The 20,802-nt window shown below is 36.4% G+C and overlaps 1 long non-coding RNA gene across 1 annotated transcript; it reads right to left on the reverse strand.

Annotated features, from left to right (window-relative positions):
• Window positions 1-1,672: 1,672 nt before the first annotated feature.
• On the reverse strand, window positions 1,673-4,820 carry LOC148691653 (uncharacterized). The gene is made up of 3 exons (XR_015954817.1): window positions 4,451-4,820; window positions 4,269-4,352; window positions 1,673-3,142 (listed from the first exon to the last, which is right to left on the reverse strand). It is a non-coding gene; the product is annotated as an uncharacterized LOC148691653 (long non-coding RNA).
• Between the last annotated feature and the right edge of the window lie 15,982 nt (window positions 4,821-20,802).

Raw genomic sequence — 20,802 nt, forward strand, 5'->3', positions numbered from 1 at the left:
AAATTTCACCTAATCGTTATGACCTTATATTCATAAGTAGTGGAAATCACTAGTCATGATTGTATTAAGTAAATTCTAGGCAAGAGTATCATGCAATTCATAGTTACAAATGCCAAGTCAATACTTAGGGTTTTCAAAAAGCTTAATGATCTTTGATTTTATCTCTATTATGCAGTTCATGTAGGGAATTTGATAAGAATAATTTGATTGTCGATGCGTATTCCATCCAATTCAATGAAACTAGGAAAATCTGAAAGTTAATTTGTGCTTTTCACAATTAATTTGAAGCATTGTCATTCATGGTTTAAAAATGATAAAATCTGGAAATCAATTTATGTTACATATGTGCATGTGTGGAGAAGAACCCCCTAACTAGCCTTTTTCCCATTCAATTCACCTAATTTAGTGCCTAATCTGTTTAGTTTACAATTTGTCCATTTTAATTAATTTCGTCCAAATCACCCTTTAGAGTCTAGTTTGAGTCTATTTGAGTGTTTTGGGCTGTTTTGAGTCTTTTTACGTTGTTTTGAGTCATAAAGGTCTAGGTAAGTGTTTTAAAGCTTAATTCTGTGTTTTTAAGTCAGTTTAGCATAGATTAGCATCCCTAGTTAATCCCCGGTTAGAACGATCCCTACTTGCATATATACTACAATTGTCACAAATAGGGTTTAATTTGTGTGTCAACATAATTTTCACACCAAGGGGTTATCACTGTTAGAGAGGTAATAGTTTTGGGAAGCTTGGTTTTATTGCTGACTCACACTTTCTGTTTTGTACCCCTTCAGATTTTAACTGCCGAGTTTGTATCGACGAGGATATATGGCTAATCTTAGTATTGGTGGCTACTTTTAAGGGTATGATTCTTACCCACACTACTTTACTTTACTTATGCTCTGACATCGCGTGTGAAATGGGTTCGCTCCCACTCGTAGCGCACTCTGGTATTTAGACACTTTTAGGTTCAAATTTATTCATATTTTATACATTACCACACTTTATGGCTTCGTCACATTCCAGGTGTTGGCCAACACAGCTCGATTTGGAATCCTAGTGAACATCCCGGGTTCGGTTGTGTCATTTTGTCTCATCTTGAAGAGAACAAGAAGTAACCATGCTAAATTGCCTGATGTCACAGACTTAAATATTTATTGTTGTGTTCATACCTTCAAAGTATCCAAACAGAGTACATGAAGTTATTAAATTTAATTTTTTTTTTTAAATGAGAAGAACAACACCGATAAATTCTTAATACAGAGAGCTAAATAAATATATGTCTAAGCATGTAGGGGTTTTGTAAATTTGATCTAATAGATGTAGAATTTAGGTTTGAAAGTAAATAGATGTATATCTTTCAAACTGCAGTATCATATTGATTAATGTGAACAAAAGTATAAAAAAAAAATTAAAATATATGAAATTGAGGACTTACTTGGATTGAGAATTTATGTAATGTCAGTTCACTGCTGTACTTTCATGAACAAAATATAGGGTTAATTTTATACAATTTAAGACAGTGGAGAGATAAATTGGTACATCATTTCCCAAAATGTCATGAAATGATGTTTAAAGATTATAAAACTATGCAAAAATATCACAAACTGCACACCATGTGTATTAAGAGGATGGGCAAATTTTATAAAACTTATCACCAAATGAAAATAATAGTGTGAAGTTTGATTAAAAATCAGAAACTGCAAACCATGCATATTAAGAGGATGGATCAAATTTAGCTAGATAGGTTGCTCTCTGCAATATAGAGATGTTTTTTATGCTCCATTATTCGGAAGAAAAATACAGATTTCCATCTTTTCTCCTGATAGGAATTAACTATCAGCAATTTATATACAAACTTTATTATTTGACCTATCCTAAATGTATAGCCAATGTAACATCCCTCATCAACCAACAGAGAAGGGATGGTGTGCCTTATATGTACATGTCCACCTCCATATAGCACGAGGCTTTTTAAGAACTCACTGACTTCGGATTCCATCAGAACTCTAAAGTTGAGCGAATTCAGGTGAAAGCATTCCTAGGATGGGTGACCCGCTAGGACGTTCTCATGTGAGTTCCCAGAAACAAAACCGTGAGGGAATGGTAAGCTCAAAGCGGACAATATCGTGCTACAGCGGAGCCGAGACTGGGATGTGACATCCAATTTTTTATCTATGCATTGAAAGGTTTAAGATAAACATGGAATAGTATGAGTACAAATGCTCCCACCAAAGATCCACCCTCTCCACATGCTTTAACTTAGTGAAAGAATACATTAGGTGTAGAAGAATTATTAAATCTAATCAATGACTAACAGGAACGGTGCATGGATAGATTTAACAATTCTTCTATTGGTAAGATGTTCCTTAGCTTAATTAAAGCATGTGGAGTTGGCATATCTCTAGTGGGGACGTTTATACTTAAGACTTTTTTATGTTTAACTTAACCTCTCAATGTGTAGGCAAGGAATTGGCCATGTATTTAGATTAGATAAATAGAAGATAGTCTGTATAAATTAGTAGTAACTAATTCCCTTGAGGAGAAAGGTCAGTAAATATTGGATTTAAATGTAGAATAGTAATGAAAAAAAATTAACAAAACGTTAATTTATTTTACATACTGTTGGATCCTTGTATTTACATGTTTTTGAAACCTATTTGTTGAAGTTATGACATACCTGTTGCATTAGTGATTTCTGTTCTTTTTCTTCAAATTATTAAACAAACCTTTTAACTGATTAACCATACCTGGAAACCAATTTTACAAACTTCATTTATTTTATTTTATTTTATTTTATTTTATTTTATTTTTGAACAATCGATATTATCTACACTAAGGGGGAGGGGTGAGCTTAGCCTCACAATAGGCTAGCAATAGTGTGGTTCAAATTCACCTTTGGCGAAAATCGAACCTAAGATCTCTCACTTACGAACTTCATTTATTAAATATGATTAAATACAATTATTTCAGTAAAGTAAGCAATTCGAAACAACACAGAGTTAAAGACAATGGGTGATGTAATGGTTAAAAACTATGTAAACCATGTAGATATATAAAAATTGAGCACTTACTTAAGTTGAAGGTTGAGAATGCTTTTAGTAGCAGGAAAAGTATCGTTAGATTGAGTTTGCTGCGATGATTATCTTCTCTGTAGAAAGCAGTATCAGATGAAAGTTGAAAAAATGTAAGGTCATGTTATATTTGCTGAGAATAAAAGTAGTATTAGTGAAACGGATGTCAAAATTTAACAACCTACAAAACATTTTACTGAATTAACAAAACTCGAAATACCCTCATCGTTAACCAAACACATATAAGCTTTGCCATGCAAAACAAATTTTATGCATCTGTTTGTTTAAATAAGAGTTAACAGCTCCTTGTCCACATTATCTTTCCAGTAATACCTAATTATCAAAAAATTAGAACCAAACAGATTGTTTATTATTGACCTGCTATATAAATATGTATTACTTTGCAACCACCATAGAACACTATTTGACAACGAAAGAAAATGAAATGCCTCATCATTGAGAAAAATTGATAGCATGAATGTTCTTGATCCTTAATAAAAAAAGTACTAATTTTCAGAAAGGTAATTGAATCACATACCTTAATTCAGCAGTTACATGATTGATTAACTTAAGTAAATATATGGTTGAATTCATAATTAAGCTTTAATTAGTCACTCAAGATTTTAAACCTCTGTTAAAGCTTCAAGCAATCTTAAATACTTTCCTTTTCAAACCCTTTTTTGTCTCTGTCCATTGATCTAAACAAAACTTTAATTAAGCATTCAAGCTTTTAAACCTCTGTAAAACCCTTAAGTAATGTTAAATACTTTGCTTTTAAAGCTTTTTGGTTTCTGGACATTGATTTAAACCAATAACGAAAACAACTCTAAAAAATAAATGGAAAACAAATTGAGGCTCTTTTGTTAAAGAACGATTAGAATCTGAAACCACAACACATACCAATCAGAAGCATAGTGAAAAACGGCATCAACTCAACGCACAACGCATTAACTCAAGACACAACCAAATTATCAGGCTTTCTTTCAAACAAATACAATTTTGCAGCAAAAAATTATACACACGGTAAACCAATTTGTTACAGCCAGCATAAACACAACAGAGAACCAAATTGCCACAGTTTTTTTCAAACAAATATAATTGGGAAGTAAAAAATTGCAGAGAGAGAAAACCAATTTTCAGGGTTTCTTTCAAACAAATACAAACTGAGAATCGAAAATTACACGTAGTTGTTTTAAAACATACTCAAGTTCAATATAATTTCTTTGTCAATAATCTGAAGAGGCAGCATGCGATTAGTCACCAATTTCACAAAAAAATTGTCCCAATCTGCAGATCCGCAGCAAAAACAAAAACAAAAACAAAGACCTTAAATTTCTTGGCCTAGAGATAGCAAAATGAGGATAAAACATTGAGAACAAACTAACCTTAAAGTTCTTGCCCCGACGATCGCAAGATGAGAACAAAACGCCGAACAACAAAGGATTCAATACGGGAGAAACTGGAAACTAAATCCCAAAAAAAAAAAAAAAAAAATCAAACGTAGGATCTCTTGCGAGACTATTTTCCGAAAGAAAAAGAAAGGATTTGAGAGCAAAAGACGGGCTGACGAAGAGGGAGAAAATCGCAGACTAGTGAAGGTGAAAAACGAAGGGGAAGGGTAAAGCAAAAAGATGCGGTCGAAGCAGCGAAACAAACGATGAAATACCCGTGCCTGGGAAGGGCATAACCAACTTTCCACTGTAGAAAAGTGGAAACAGTACGCAGAGCAATGAAGAAACCGAGGGCATTGTCGCCCTTTCACTATTAATGAACAGTGCCAGAAAACTGGATTTTAATATATGTATATAATTTTCCTCGAATGATTTTCTTTGAAACATGAAAACTTTAAGGAGTTTAGGTTGGAATTTAATTTGTGATGTTACCATCAATTTAAGGTCTCATTCTAAACCCTAATTACTTTGAGAACCAGTTCAAGTGAAACTTGAGGAAGAAATGGTTTCTTCTCACTTATCAATACTTTGTTCGTGAACTTTGAAAAAATTGGTAGATAGTTTGCAATGGCTTTATCATTCGTTCTTGTTATAGAGAAATAATCGATTGTCTTCTTATCCATTACCCATTTGACTTCGCTAGCTTGTCTGTTGTTTGCTTCATATGTTCATAGCAGTTATCATTGTCTGTTTTTTTTTTTTTTTTCCTGAGTTGGCTTGTTTTAAAGCTCAACTTCAAAAGGCAAGGTAATACCCTCAAAAGCTTGCAATTTGGAAAGAGTGAGTTGATGAAACTGGGGAAGGAGAAGCTTTAGAGTTAGCTCTTCATGGGAAAAGTGAAAACTTATGTTCTTATGTTATTTGATTCTTATAAACCCATATAATTCATCCAAATATGTAGCCATTCAAAACCATAGGTCTATAGCCCACCAATTATCCAGCAATCAGCCCGCACACCCAACCATTTAGATGCCCACAGGTTTAGTACTGCTACTCGGTTTCTTATGTTACTGTTGTCCCTAAAAATTACAAAACCTACGTGGCGCGCAGGCCGAGTAACTAATAGGCTAACTAAGTCATTCGGTTGAATGCGGGGCGTGCCAACTCGTTGGCCGAGCTCGGCCAAGGAGTAAAATTCGTTGTTGTCGCGTTGAGCGCGTTGCTGACTTCTTAATCTTGCGACTGCGACCGAGGAAGGAACACTCTCGGTCTTTGGGTTCTAGAGCCTGAAGACGAGGCTGCTAGTTCTGCGAAGTTCACAAATCGTCAGTGCCTAATTCGATCACCGTGATTATGTTCGTAAGAGTATAAGCACGTCGAATCGATACTAGACTATACAGACACAAATATTCAAAGGTGATGTATGTCTTGATGGTGAATGTGGCCATCAGAATGCCGAACTCTGAAACTTACCTGTGAATACCCAATCATAAAACCACTCGGCTTCTGATACGCCGAATGTCGTAACTCGTGACACCTTACTTCGCCGAGAAGGCTGATAAGATGACCCTTGCCAATAAGGATTCGAAAACCCTCCTCAGCCGAGACTTGGATAGGTAACCAATCGGCCTTGACGCAGTGCTGTTTATCCAAACTGAAGATGCTCCTCGGTCGGCTGATTCTACGGCGATAGTGTTGTTTATCCAAACTGAAGATGTTCGCCAGTCGCCTTCACAGTGCTGTTTATCCAAACTGAAGGTGTGTTGGTAGAAAAAGAAAAGGGAAAATCTCAAGATGTTTGAGAGGTTTTGCGCAGGGCAATTGTATGTTGAATTCAAGGTCCTTCTTTGTTGCATGATTTCTTGTATTTATAGCACCCACTCCTTGAAACCGAATCAAACCCCTATCTAGATTGGGAGTCCTTGCCCCGTTCCACCTTTACTTTGAACAACCCTACTCCCATTAGGACTTTGAACTTACCCCTTTTTGAGGCTTTATTTCTTGCTGGTCGAGAATCCTAGTTACACCAGGACTTCCTCGACCCTCTTTATTTATCTGGACTACTCCTTCTTATGATAGGACTCGACCGACCCTGCTAAATGGCCCGGAATCCATCAGGCAGCCCATAGTATTTGACAAAGCTTTGGACCGAGCACAACCCTATGCTCGGCCCAACAATATTATTTCGAGCCCAAACATTGCCCCCTCGTTTCTGAGGTCACCGACTGTCAACCTTTGGTCGGATTTCGACCTTGAAGAAGCATAACCATCTTTTGCTCTTTAGACTTCGTTGTTCTTGATAACCATTACTATGCACATTTATGGGATATGGTTGCACTATCCTGAAGGAAAAATTTTGTCCTAGCTAAGAACATGTAAGAACATTTGAATACATATGCAAACTAATAACACTTTAAAGTAGGCATGCATTCAAAAACAATTCATAAAACCCATGACTTTCAAAGCCTAGTATATGGTGAACCATAAGACTCTTTAACAAAATTAAAGAGAATAAGAATTTAGAGATTCTTTACCCTTGAAGCTCATCCTTGATTGCACAAGGGATTCACCCAAGTGGAGGGCCTTCAAGTCACCTCCTTGCTCCTTGGATCTTCCTTGTGTTTTTCTCCCTTTTAGTGCTCCTTTTCTTCTTTGAGGATTTGAAGATTTGTTCTCCAAAACACCAAAAGTTTGGTGTCTCTAAGTCTCCACACCAAAGATGTTGTGTGAAGATGAAATGGATGACTTAGGGAAGAAAGATTGCTAGATGTTCCTCACCTAAGGTAATTTGTTCTCAAAGAAAATGAGAGAGTTTGTTTCACCCAAATTCAATTAGAAAAACCCTTAGGGTGAAATGGCTATAAAGATGTCTTTATACCACCTCACAATGGAGTGGCAAACTTGCAATTAAGCCAAGTTCACTACCCTTGAAGCTTATGGCCGGCCATATGTTGTTATTGGGCTTAATTGGCCATTTTGTTTTAGTTGTCATACAACTTAAACATAATGGGCCTTGTGGACCAAAACGTTTTTGTGCCCCGAAGCCCAAAACTAACTTAAACGCCCAATACGAACGTTTCGTATAATTAATTAACTATTTAATTAATCTTGACCATTCTTCAATTAAACCATTTAATTGCTTATCCATTTCATATAATTTCTTCACTTATATCTTTACTCGGTGTACGATCCATTAGGTTCCAATTAGCGAGGTAGTGGGCGATGTTACTCTTAACGATCGATTGTGAATTGAAACCACATTTCAATTCTCCCTTAAATTAGTGTTTGCTAATCTTTAGGGCTTCCACAAACCATGGGTGACGCCTAGCAGCATGTCATGGTTACCCAAGCTAAGTAGAAGTGGTTGGAGAACCTATCCAGTTACAACTACAATGCAATACGGTCCTTCTCTAATACAATACTCTTAATTACATTGTTTAAGTGATAGTTTGTTTCATGTCTACTATCCAATGTGATACTTCTCTATATGATTCAATTGAATAAGATTTGGAACATCTTCCTTAGTCATATTCATATGCTTTGGCCAAAGACTCTCGAATCATATCTTAGAGTATTCTCCTTCCATCATGGAAGGTTAGAGATCCCTTGTTGTGCATTCATATGCCTACATGACTAGATAGCTTGACCCCAACAATGCCGTGGACACTCCAATGGAATGCCGTTGACATAATCAAAGATCAAGGACCTAACCATTAGACATCAATGATGCCTCAGGTCAAAGGACTACTTTGCATATTGCAACTATTGAGTTCTCACATGACATGTATGTTCGAACTCTTGTTTGATCGTTGTTCAGTGTACTCGATTACTCTTTCGAGCTCCTATGTGTTTGCCTTAGTGTCCAACACCAAATGACTTGAGACTAGTTCATACTCACGCTTGAGTCGACATAACACATACTAACCTTAGCGGATTGTCAATGCCCAATTGGCAATCCTATGGCTAGGAACGTTTTAGGAATGAACATAAGAGAAAGGTCTCGTTAATTTAACTAACTTAAATCACTTGTCTCTTAGATCAAATACATTCCTTGGATTCCCTTATTGCTTAAACACAAGATACTATAAATAGTGATTAACAATAAGCTTTGCCCTCTATTAAACATATAAAAGTTTAACACAATAAGTATTCCAAAAAGCTATTACATCAAATGAGTGGCTTTGTGGGCATACTTCCAACATATCCTTGTTACTCCCGACGTACAGCCACGTGTCGACTCTCTGCCAATCCTACCAACTTTCAATCATGGCCCTCGAAAACGTGCACCCACCGAAGCGTCTCTTCCTCATTAATGCATTAAAACCGCCGCCGCACGCAATCGTGCGTCCTGGATCCTTGAAAACCCCGATCCTATCCTTGTAGGTTCCCAAAATATCCGAAATGATTGGGGCCATTTCCTGGTTAAATTTCCCCCCAATTCAAACTCTAGTGCTTTCGAATACCAAACGTTTGATCTTCTTTCTGAAACGCCTATAAATACCCAAATTTCTACCATTCATATCTCACGCTTTCAGAAATTTTTAAATCTTCCCTTCGCCATTCTTGCTCAAACTACACCCTCAAGCTCATCTATTTGAAACACCCTTTTTAAACCTACGCACTACTTTATTCCTTACCAATGGCCTCTTTCATCTCCAAGCTTTCCGTCCAGTGCAATAAATGCAAGGACTTCATCGATCGGAGCGCCATCAAAACGCTACGCTTCAAAAATGACCTAGCCACCACTCACCAAATTCTGGGTCCACTATTCAAAGATGCAATGTCGTTGTGCATCACCAACCTTCTCAAGGAACAATGCTTAACACCCTTGCTACAGGGGTTTGATTAGTCGAAATGGTGCCTGGCACGGCCCCAAGGAGCTTGGCCCTCGACTACTGCAGCCTGGGTCGACCGAATGAGCACATTCTTCAGCCAAGAGTGGAAAGCTCTCGGCATTTATGACACCATCATGTTCTCGACCATGGAGATCACCATGGATAGAGAATTGCTCATAGCGGCCCTGAGTTTATGGTGTTCGGCTACCAACACCATGATCATTCCTTTCGGCCCTCTAGGCCTTACCGTCCTTGATATCTCGGCTATCCTTGGGACTTCCCCGTCTGGTCTCCCAATCGATGCCGCCCTTTCCGGATGCCCCTCTGAAGGGAAAATATGAGATTTATGTGGGATTTCTATTGACTAGCATGCATATACAATTCAAGATTTATATACGAAAACAACGGAAGCATGTCATCAATTAATATCAAAGCTCTAGTCATGAAAATCCCCTTCAAGATTCATAGGTTTATTTATGATGCATCAAAAACAATTTATTGAAGAACAAAGTTTAGGAGTAGTTTTATACCTCTTGATCTAGATCTTAGACCAAGGATGGACCACCTCCAAGCTCTTTGCTCCTTGAACTCCTTGAGCCTAGCCTCCCTCCTTGCCTCCTCCACTTTGTTGAGAATGAGTGCTCCTAGGTCCTCTTCAAGTTTCCCAAATTGAAAACCTCTAAAGATCCTCACCCACTAGTGTAGTGAGAAGGATGAAGGAATAACCAAAGGGGTGTTAAAATGATTAGCTAAAATCCCCTTATGGTGGCCGGCCCTTTGAGTGTTAGAGAGAGTTATTTTCTTTTTTCTTTTGTTGTTCTTGAACACCAAAAAAAAAAAAACCCCCATTTTAAACTTTCATTATAAAGTTCCTTTTATAACATAAAGAAACAAGTCAACAATTGACCTTCTCTCTCCCTCTCTTTGGCCGGCCTTCTTAGTGTTGTTTGGGCCTTGGGCTTTTATTATTTCAAGTCATCCAATGCTTGAATAAAAGCCCAATGGGTTTAGGTCCAATGGGCCCAATTAAACCCGAACATTTCTTTAAGCCCAAAACGATATTTTATCGCTTTTATGATTTCTTTAGACTTTCTAAATTAATCACAACACTTAATTAATCCAATTAATTATTTCCATCATCCATTAGTTACTCACTACAAGAGTGTATTGGTGAACAATCTTTTAGGTTCTAATTAGCAAGGCAGTGAGGTGATTGGCACCAATCCAATTTATTATATTTAATCCATCCACTTAGTGAATTAAAACTTACTTTTAATTCACCTTCGTCTTTGATGACTACATTTAATCATCTAGAAGAACTCACAAGCCATGAGTGACATCTAAACATATATCATGGCTACCCAAGCTAATGTAGAAGTTCATTCGGAGAACCTATTCAGTTGGAATTACAATGTAATTCGATCATTCTCTAAAACAATACTCTCAATCACATCACTAGGGTATGGATATACTATGTCAAACCCCTAATGTGATTATGCTTTCTTATATGATTCAATTGAGTCGCATAGGAACGTTTTCCTTTATTACGCTCGAGACTTCGGCCGAAGATTCCCGAATCATGTCTCAGAGTATTCTTCCTCTCATAACGAGGATCAGAGATTCCTTGTTAATCATTCACATGCCTACATGTTTAGATACCTTAACCCCAACAATGTCGTGGACACTCCAATGGAATGTCGTTTGACATGATCAAAGATCAAGGACCTACCCATTAGACATCTATGATGTCTCAGGTCAAAGGATTACTTACATTATTCCAACCTTCAGAGTTACTTGCTTGACATGTGAGTAGACCTCCATGCAAGTACTCTCGTTCGATTGTGTTCAGTGAACTCATTCCCTTAATGAGCACCTACATACTTGTCTTAGTGTCACTACACGAATGGGATGAGACTTTCCATCCTTCCATTTGAAGCAGACATAGTATGTACCGGTCTATGCATTATCAGTATCCCTCCGACAATCCTATGACCAGGAACCTTTTTGGACGTAATGGTTATGAGAAGAAGGTCTCTGTAGTCTAATCATCATTAGATTACTTCTTCCATCAATCCATTGTCCATGGATTCATCATTTAGGACATATTTCGTTCATTGAGATAGTCCTAATTAGTATCTTTGCCTTCCGATGTATAAGAGTCATATATACATCATTACATTGTCCTGAAAGGTTTCTTCCAAAGATTGACTTTCAGGGCATATTTCCAACAATCTCCCACTTGCACTAAATGAAGGAAGATTTGTGAAAAACAAGTTCATTTGAGCAACATCAACAACATGCAATTAACAATTAAAAGGCGGAATCATGTTTATATGCACTCAAAAACAAAACTTAACCCATGAACTTCAAAGCCTAGTAGATAGGTGAACCAAGACTCAACTCAAAACAAAGTGAGTTGAGAAATCAATACCTTTGTAGATTCCTCTTTGTATAAGCAAAGGCTAATCACCCAAAGAGAGGGCCTTCATTCCTTGCATCTTAGATCCATGGATTTGGATGGATGAAAAGGTTTCTCCAAGTTCCCAAAATTGAGAACCTCTAAGTCTCCACACCAAGGCATATTGTAGAAGAAATGAGTGACCTTGAGGAAGTAAGATTGCTAGATGTTTTCCTCAAGGGTGGCCGGCCTCTTTGAGAGCAAAGGGAGGTTTGTATTCTCATCTTTACTCCTAAGAAAACCCTAAGGATGAAATGGCTATAAAGATGTCTTTATACCACCTCACATTGGAGTGGCAAACTTGCAATTAAGCCAAGTTCACTACCCTCCTCTAAATGGCCGGCCATATGGGATTTATTGGGCTTTTTGGGCCTTTGTGAATCATTATTCATTAAGTTGTCATACAACTTAAGTCAATGGACTTGACGTTCGAAGCCCATTGGGCCTTAAGGTCCAAAACTATCCCGAGGTCTTTTAACGAACTTATTCGTTTGATTAATAATCATATTAATTAATCCTTGCCATAAACAATTAAACCATTTAATTATTCTTACTCATCTCCGTTGAATCTTCAATCTCTACCTTACACGGTGTACGATCCATTAGGTTCCTTTTAGCGAGGCAGTGGGCGATTCAAACTCTTTCAAATCGATTGTGAATTGAAACTTACTTTCAATTCTCCCGTTAGTGATAATACACTTTTAGGGCTTCCACAAACCATGGTTGACGCCTAGCAGCATGTCATGGTTACCCAAGCTAATCAGAAGAGGTGGAGAACCTATTCAGTTTTAGGATTACAAATGCAATACGGTCTTTCTCTAATACAATACTCTTGACCACATTGTTTGGTTTGATAGTTTATTCATGTCTACTATCCAATGTGAGTCTTGTGCTTATATGATTACCTTGAATGTGATTTGGAACACATTCCTAAATCTCATTCATACTTTGGCCAAAGATTCTTAATCATATCATAGAGTATTCTCCCTCAAACAGTTTGAAGGTTAGAGATCCCTTGTTGCGCATTCACTTGCCTCCATGGCTAAGTGGCTTAACCCCAACGATGCCGTGGACACCCTCCTGATGGAGTGACTTTGACATAATCAAAGATTAAGGACCTAACCACAAGACAACTGTGATGCCTCAGGTCAAAAGACTAATTTGCATTATCCCAACCATGAGTTCTCATGTGACATGAATATGAGAACTCTTCGTTGATCGTGTTCAGTGAACTCATTCTCTATTGAACACCTACGTACTTGTCTTGATGTCACACACACCAATGACTCGAGATTAGTCACTCTCCCTGAGAGAAGACATAGCACGTACTGATCTTAACGGACTGTCAATGCCAATTGACAATCCTATGATCAGGAACGTTTAGGATGCGTCAACGAAAGAATGGTCTCATGAATCTAACTTCTTTAGATCGCATTCTTCCAATCACATATTCCTTGGACTTATCGTTTAAGCATATAACATTTATATTAGACGGCTCAAACAATAATCTTTGCCCTTTACATTTAAACTACATTAGTTTGAAATGTCCGTAAAGTATCATCATATGATTGGTTTTAGGGCACATTTCCAACAATCTCCCACTTGCACTAGAGCCAATCAGCTTAGTCATCATTGATGATACCTCTTCTGTAATTCATTTCATAAATGGCTGAGTAGTAGGCCTAAACAATGGATATCTATATGTTATCCATAGAAGCAACCTTGAGAATAACGACGTCACCATTATACATGATTCTCAATCATGTGGTTCAGTCTCTCATTTGAGTTCGGACCTTGATGAGACCTTGATTCCCTGGCTTGAGCTATCGCCCCATTAGTGTCATACACTTTCTGATTGGAACCGAATGGAGAGTTCATGAATGAACTTTCCCATCCAAACAACAATGTTGTAAGCTTCTATATGGCAATATATTTTGCATACATGATGGAACACATTAAAGTCATTTACTTTTAACGTTTCCACCCAAATATCTCTTTAGTCATAATAAAGAGATATCTCATTATCACTTCATTCATAATGAAGAGATATTCTATGATGGATTAGATTCATAATCTAATACATTTACGCTTCCATTACGTTACTCTAATTCTCCCTCATTCTTGAGGAATCCATCCTTAGTATTTCTTAAATACCTAAGGATTCACTTGACAGTTGCCATGGTTCTGATCCTGGGCTTGCACTGATATCATCTTGTACCGTTCTAGGTACAACTTATATCAATGTTTTCATACAATATGTAATACATAAATCACCTTTTTGCGTATGCATAAAGGATTCTATTTACACATTATTTCTTTGGGAGTCAAAGGGTACATTCCCTTTGAGAAGAACAACTTCCTAGTCTCCCTAGAATTGTCATTCTAATTGAAGTTTATCATCATATGAGAAACTTCCTAGCATCTCATTGTCTATTTTAGGGACTAATATAATCCAATTATATCTTGAAATCTATCATTATAGATTTCCATCCCATGTATATAGACTATGTCTCCCATATACATTCTATCATTATAGAATGTTTAAAGTCATAACTTTAACGATGAGGAATTCCTTTCATTTTCAAAATTAATATATATCATGTATATATATTCAAATTTAGGAATATGATCAACTCCCACTCATGTTTTGTAAACCTAGTAAACAAAAGATTCATTTACATCTTTATGAGAAATCAAACAATTGATCTTTTCTCATAAGACGCTTATAGCTCCCACTAACTTGCTAAGATCCATGATGGATGGATCTCTACAACTAACATGTCTTAGAAGTATATATCATTTATATATGGGTAATTGATAATGTCCAACGAACTAAATCTTATTTATGTTCATTCTTCTCCTAATGGAGAAATTCATTATCTTACGATGCTACTTTCCTTGATATTTTTCAAGGAAATTAATCTAAAGTGTTACTTTTTCCTTGGATCAAATCTAAGGAGGTAAATACTTTCGACGTCTTACTCATCTACTTACATTTCTTGAATTCTTTGAAACCTTTTGCAAAGTATTCGGACTTGTGTTTATTCAAAATAAACTATAGTCCAACCGAGAGTGATCTTCGGTGAATGTCATACAACATGAGTAGTATTATGTTGTGGACAAGTGCCACTAACATCTAAGTGAATTAACCTCAACAACTTTGTGATTCTTTCTTCTTTCCAAAAGAATAAAGATTCGAACATTTCGCCTCTATACAATTTTAACAAGAAGGTATTGGATCCAGATCTAACGATCCAAAGCATCCATCTATGACCAACTCGTAACTTATGTTTTAGAGGTGTCACAACTCAGTGGGATTAGTCACTACCTTGCAACCTTTTGGGTTTTAAGCATCGTTATATTCTTAAACAGTTAACACTACCACATCATCTCTACTATAGAGACAATTAATTAGATTACCATAATCTAATCATTCATTAATAAAGAACAATGTTTTGTCAAACAAAACATTCATCCATCTCTACAATAGTGACGGAATTAAGTTCCTTAAAATTGGGACGTAAAGACAATCTTTGGTTTTTCCAATTTCTTTGGTAGTTCATATGAGGAAGTAAGTACAATCCGCTTTCGCAGAGATCTATATTTGATTCACGTTTCGAATGTGAAGTACTTTCTCTTCTCTCATTTATCCTCTACTTCTTATTAGCCACACTTTTACAACGATTGTAAAACATAGTTGCTAATACAGAATCATGTATTCAAGTAGAAGAACCAACTGTTTTGAATTATTCAAGAACATTTTACAACACCTTCGAAAGGTGTGTTCTTGACACTTGCAAGACATTTCTTGCAAATACCCCTTCCAATGTCCATCCTTTCATAAAGAAAGTTTGTTCCCTTGGAGTTATTTTTGCTTTCTTCATTTGACTTCCCTTTTGACTACAATAGTCATGGTCGCTAAACTCCCACTATCTTTCTTGAAACTTATTTCAAATGTGTTATACACATCAAACGATTTGGAGAGCGTGTGGTTATTGTTCACTATATAGTTTACAATAAACTTAGTGAACCATTAGGATAGGGACACAAAGGTGAAGTCCTTGCCTAGTTTCCGTCTCGTTAAGTGGTTTAACACTTCAACACTCAATGATTCAAAATCATCATAAGTCCATATAAATGGACTATTTTTGTCAACCAACCATTATGTTCTAAACATAATAATAAACTTTCAAGAGTTGTTCAAGGCAACTCTCATTTCTTCATACAACAATTTGTAAGTGAAGAATCATGGCACATAAAGTGTCCATACCCTTGTGCTTACTTCTCAAGTTCCTTGTTCGTGTAACAAAGAGACAAGCGCTAAAGTTTGTGTTGATTAAGGGTTGTTCAAAGCAACTCTTATTTCTTCATACAACAATTTGTATTTGAAGAATTATGACATTAAAAGTGTTGTCCTTCTCATGTTAGACTTATCTAACATATTCTTCCAATGATACATTATCAATAGGAAGATTGTGAGGATGAGACTACTTAGTTACATCTACAAGCCATTAAAGACAATCTATGGGATTGTAGAACTAAGTCCGGAAATTAAAGCATTCGGCTTTTCTTTGTCAAGTTTTGGATAGCGTTTGCAAATATATTGGTAAACAAATACATAACGAATATAAATTGATTGATTTTAAGCTATTTGATCCGGGTCTTTAAATCAAAATAGCACCACCCACTATTTTTAGCAAATTCCATATCCCTCATCGGAATTCGAGAGTTTTGTTGAACTCTTAGCGGGGTATGGGAGACTCATTATTACCAAGCCCACCTCACGATGATACGATATCGGCTAGCATTAATAATAATGAGAGAGTACGCTTACTCATTTGCATCTCTTGCAAGTACCCATCTTATTTGGCCTCTAGAGAATGTTGCCTCACAATGATATGATATCGGCGCCATTGCACTTAGTTAAGTTATTCCCACCATGCTTAGTTCATGAAGGGGTTCAAGAATAGCCTCACAATGATATGATATTGGCCATCCTCGTTGCCTACACTCACCTCATCATATGCGTATAGACTCCTCCTGAGTGTAAGCATGCACTTTGTACTCCCCCATGATAGGGTGAAGCCGGTGTACAAGTCACAAACGATTGGAGCCTATCACGGTGGAAGGCCACGAAGAGATATTCAAAGCATCTCTCGCTTATCAACTTAATAATGGTTTGGTTGAGGGTTTTAGGTCTCATCACATAAATATTCATTTTAATCTAATTAAAACAATTTTGGTCCTATTACAACTATTGGTCCATTTGATTGATTTAGTTGTATATAATACTCCCACTAAGCTTTTAAAACGGTTTTTAAAGCAAGAGTATATGATACTACTAACATAAGGTTTGCATTCATTGATGGACTATATAGTTGCCTTAGGGCCTTAGGATGACTATGAACCTTTGATTCGATTCAACACGAGCCTAGTGTTGAATCTCGGTCTAGGGATGGAGATTGATTTTAGTTACGCGTTTAATCACATTAAGGCGTGTTGTCTTAGGGCGTTGGACCCAACTACTCCAATTTCATGCATATCGAATAAAACAAGAAAGGAGTACTTCAAAGTAAATAAGAGCTTATGCTCTTTTACAACAATTGATCAAATCAAATTACTTTAAAGTAAAGAAGAGCTTATGCTCTTTTACAACAATTGATCATATCAAATTACAACCAAAATTTAATCTACACATTCCCATGGTTCAAACAAATTTGAAACGGCCTTTCACATAGCTCAATTATAGTAGGCTTAGGTTCATAATCACCCTTTCTTTAATTAATTAACGCTTTAACTAATTAAACTTGAATGCAACATTTTCATTTGGTTTTTGTATCCATAGAATTGATTTAGATGGAGCTAAATGAAATGAAAATCCAATTCTCATTTAAAGAGACAAAACAATTTTGTTTTCTACCTAATTTGGGCCAAAATGCTATGACCTCAACTTGTTTGGGCCATAGTGCAATTATCCTCAACTTTTGGGCTATTTTGCAAAAACTTAAACTTTTGGGGTCACTTTGTGAAAACACAAAAGTCCACTACTTCATGTAATTACAACTAGAACCCAAAAATTTCCACAAAAGCTAAAACTTCATTAAAGGAGCAAAACAATTTGTCCTTTTAGTGATTTTGGACCTTGACGTAAAAACGTAAACTTTTGGGTCAAAGTACAAATACACAAAAGTATCAAAACTTTATGTAATTGCATAAAAGCCCCACAAGGACCCTAATTGAGTAGGGTGGCCGGCCATTGAAGCAAAGTATATAAAAAAATTTCAAAGTTTTGTAAGTGGGGTGTGTGAAATGGAATAAATCATTACACACCTACCCACTAAAATTTCTTTAATTTTTCAAAACAAATATCTAAGATATTTAAACATAAGAAATATTTCAAAACAAAAACTTTATGAAATAAATCAAAACTTTGAATCAAAACACCAAACCTTTTGTTCTTGGCAAGAACATATCAAGAACAATGAAGAACATCCATGAAAACCCATAAGAGCTCCATGAACATTCTTCACCCAAAAACATACCAAAACCACTCAAACTTAAGGGAAATAACATACAACCATACTAGGGTACATAGGGGTTCCAAAAGTCACTTTAAAACACTTTTAACAAGTCAAACAAGAACCCAAAAATCCACCCTTTGGATTTGGCCGAATTTCCCCAAAAACATGGCACCAAATTTTAGCTCCAAAATTCATGCTCATATGAACTACATCTACAACATTTGAGATGGCAATTTTTCTAACAAAATTTACATTCAAAGAAGCAAGAATAAAGCTTGTAACAATTACAACATTCAAATCACAAACTATGAACTACAAAACCCAAAAGGATTCACCAACTACTAGACTTAGGCTCTTGATACCACTTGAAGGAAGATTTGTGAAAAACAAGTTCATTTGAGCAACATCAACAACATGCAATTAACAATTAAAAGGCGGAATCATGTTTATATGCACTCAAAAACAAAACTTAACCCATGAACTTCAAAGCCTAGTAGATAGGTGAACCAAGACTCAACTCAAAGCAAAGTGAGTTGAGAAATCAATACCTTTGTAGATTCCTCTTTGCATAAGCAAAGGCTAATCACCCAAAGAGAGGGCCTTCATTCCTTGCATCTTAGATCCATGGATTTGGATGGATGAAAAGGTTTCTCCAAGTTCCCAAAATTGAGAACCTCTAATGATTCATCACCAAGGCATAATGAAGAAGAAATGAGTGACCTTGGAGGAGTTTGATTGCTAGATGATCCCTCCAAGGTGGCCGAAAATTTTAGAGAGAAAGGAGAGCTTGTGTTCTCATCCTTTCCCCAAAAATTATTGGGCTATTTGGGCCTTTGTGAATCATTATTCATTACGTTGTCATACAACTTAAGTCAATGGACTTGACGTTCGAAGCCCATTGGGCCTTAAGGTCCAAAACTATCCCGAGGTCTTTTAACGAACTTATTCGTTTGATTAATAATCATATTAATTAATCCTTGCCATAAATAATTAAACCATTTAATTATTCTTACTCATCTCCGTTGAATCTTCAATCTCTACCTTACACGGTGTACGATCCATTAGGTTCCTTTTAGCGAGGCAGTGGGCGATTCAAACTCTTTCAAATCGATTGTGAATTGAAACTTACTTTCAATTCTCCCGTTAGTGATAATACACTTTTAGGGCTTCCACAAACCATGGTTGACGCCTAGCAGCATGTCATGGTTACCCAAGCTAATCAGAAGAGGTGGAGAACCTATTCAGTTTTAGGATTACAAATGCAATACGGTCTTTCTCTAATACAATACTCTTGACCACATTGTTTGGTTTGATAGTTTATTCATGTCTACTATCCAATGTGAGTCTTGTGCTTATATGATTACCTTGAATGTGATTTGGAACACATTCCTAAATCTCATTCATACTTTGGCCAAAGATTCTTAATCATATCATAGAGTATTCTCCCTCAAACAGTTTGAAGGTTAGAGATCCCTTGTTGCGCATTCACTTGCCTCCATGGCTAAGTGGCTTAACCCCAACGATGCCGTGGACACCCTTCTGATGGAGTGACTTTGACATAATCAAAGATTAAGGACCTAACCACAAGACAACTGTGATGCCTCAGGTCAAAAGACTAATTTGCATTATCCCAACCATGAGTTCTCATGTGACATGAATATGAGAACTCTTCGTTGATCGTGTTCAGTGAACTCATTCTCTATTGAGCACCTACGTACTTGTCTTGATGTCACACACACCAATGACTCGAGACTAGTCACTCTCCCTGAGAGAAAACATAGCACGTACTGATCTTAACGGACTGTCAATGCCCAATTGACAATCCTATGATCAGGAACGTTTAGGATGTGTCAACGAAAGAATGGTCTCATGAATCTAACTTCTTTAGATCGCATTCTTCCAATCACATATTCCTTGGACTTATCGTTTAAGCATATAACATTTATATGAGACGGCTCAAACAATAATCTTTGCCCTTTACATTTAAACTACATTAGTTTGAAATGTCCGTAAAGTATCATCATATGATTGGTTTTAGGGCACATTTCCAACACTAAAGTCAATCACTAGTGTAACTCATACATGCTAGTTGAGTGAGCTTATGCTCGTAGGTTAACTTGGTTATGTATTTAATCACCTTTTAATTTAAAAGGGATTTACTTATCAAATTTTTCTAAAACATTTTGATGATGTCTCTTTCTTGTGTTCGAATACTTTGATGAGACCTTGATTCCATGGCTTGAGCTATCGCCCCATTACGTCGTAGTATCCTACTAACGACCTTATGGTTTGGATTCAATCATTGGTTCTAAAAGAACCCCTTCCATTCAAAACACCTTTTGAAGCAGTTTCTAAAACAATATATCGACATATATTTCGTTTGTATACTTTATACAAACTTTGCTCCAATCCTTGAGACCATTGTAGTACAATACTATTAATATATTCATACGATTAGTACTTCATTCATTATGAAGTTCCATTTGTTTAAAATGGATTATTTTCACTTTGGTTCATAACCTAAGTGAATGC

Source organism: Pyrus communis, chromosome 13 (genome assembly GCF_041283825.1).
Source record: "Pyrus communis isolate YQ-2024b chromosome 13, ASM4128382v1, whole genome shotgun sequence".
Lineage (NCBI taxonomy): Eukaryota > Viridiplantae > Streptophyta > Magnoliopsida > Rosales > Rosaceae > Pyrus > Pyrus communis.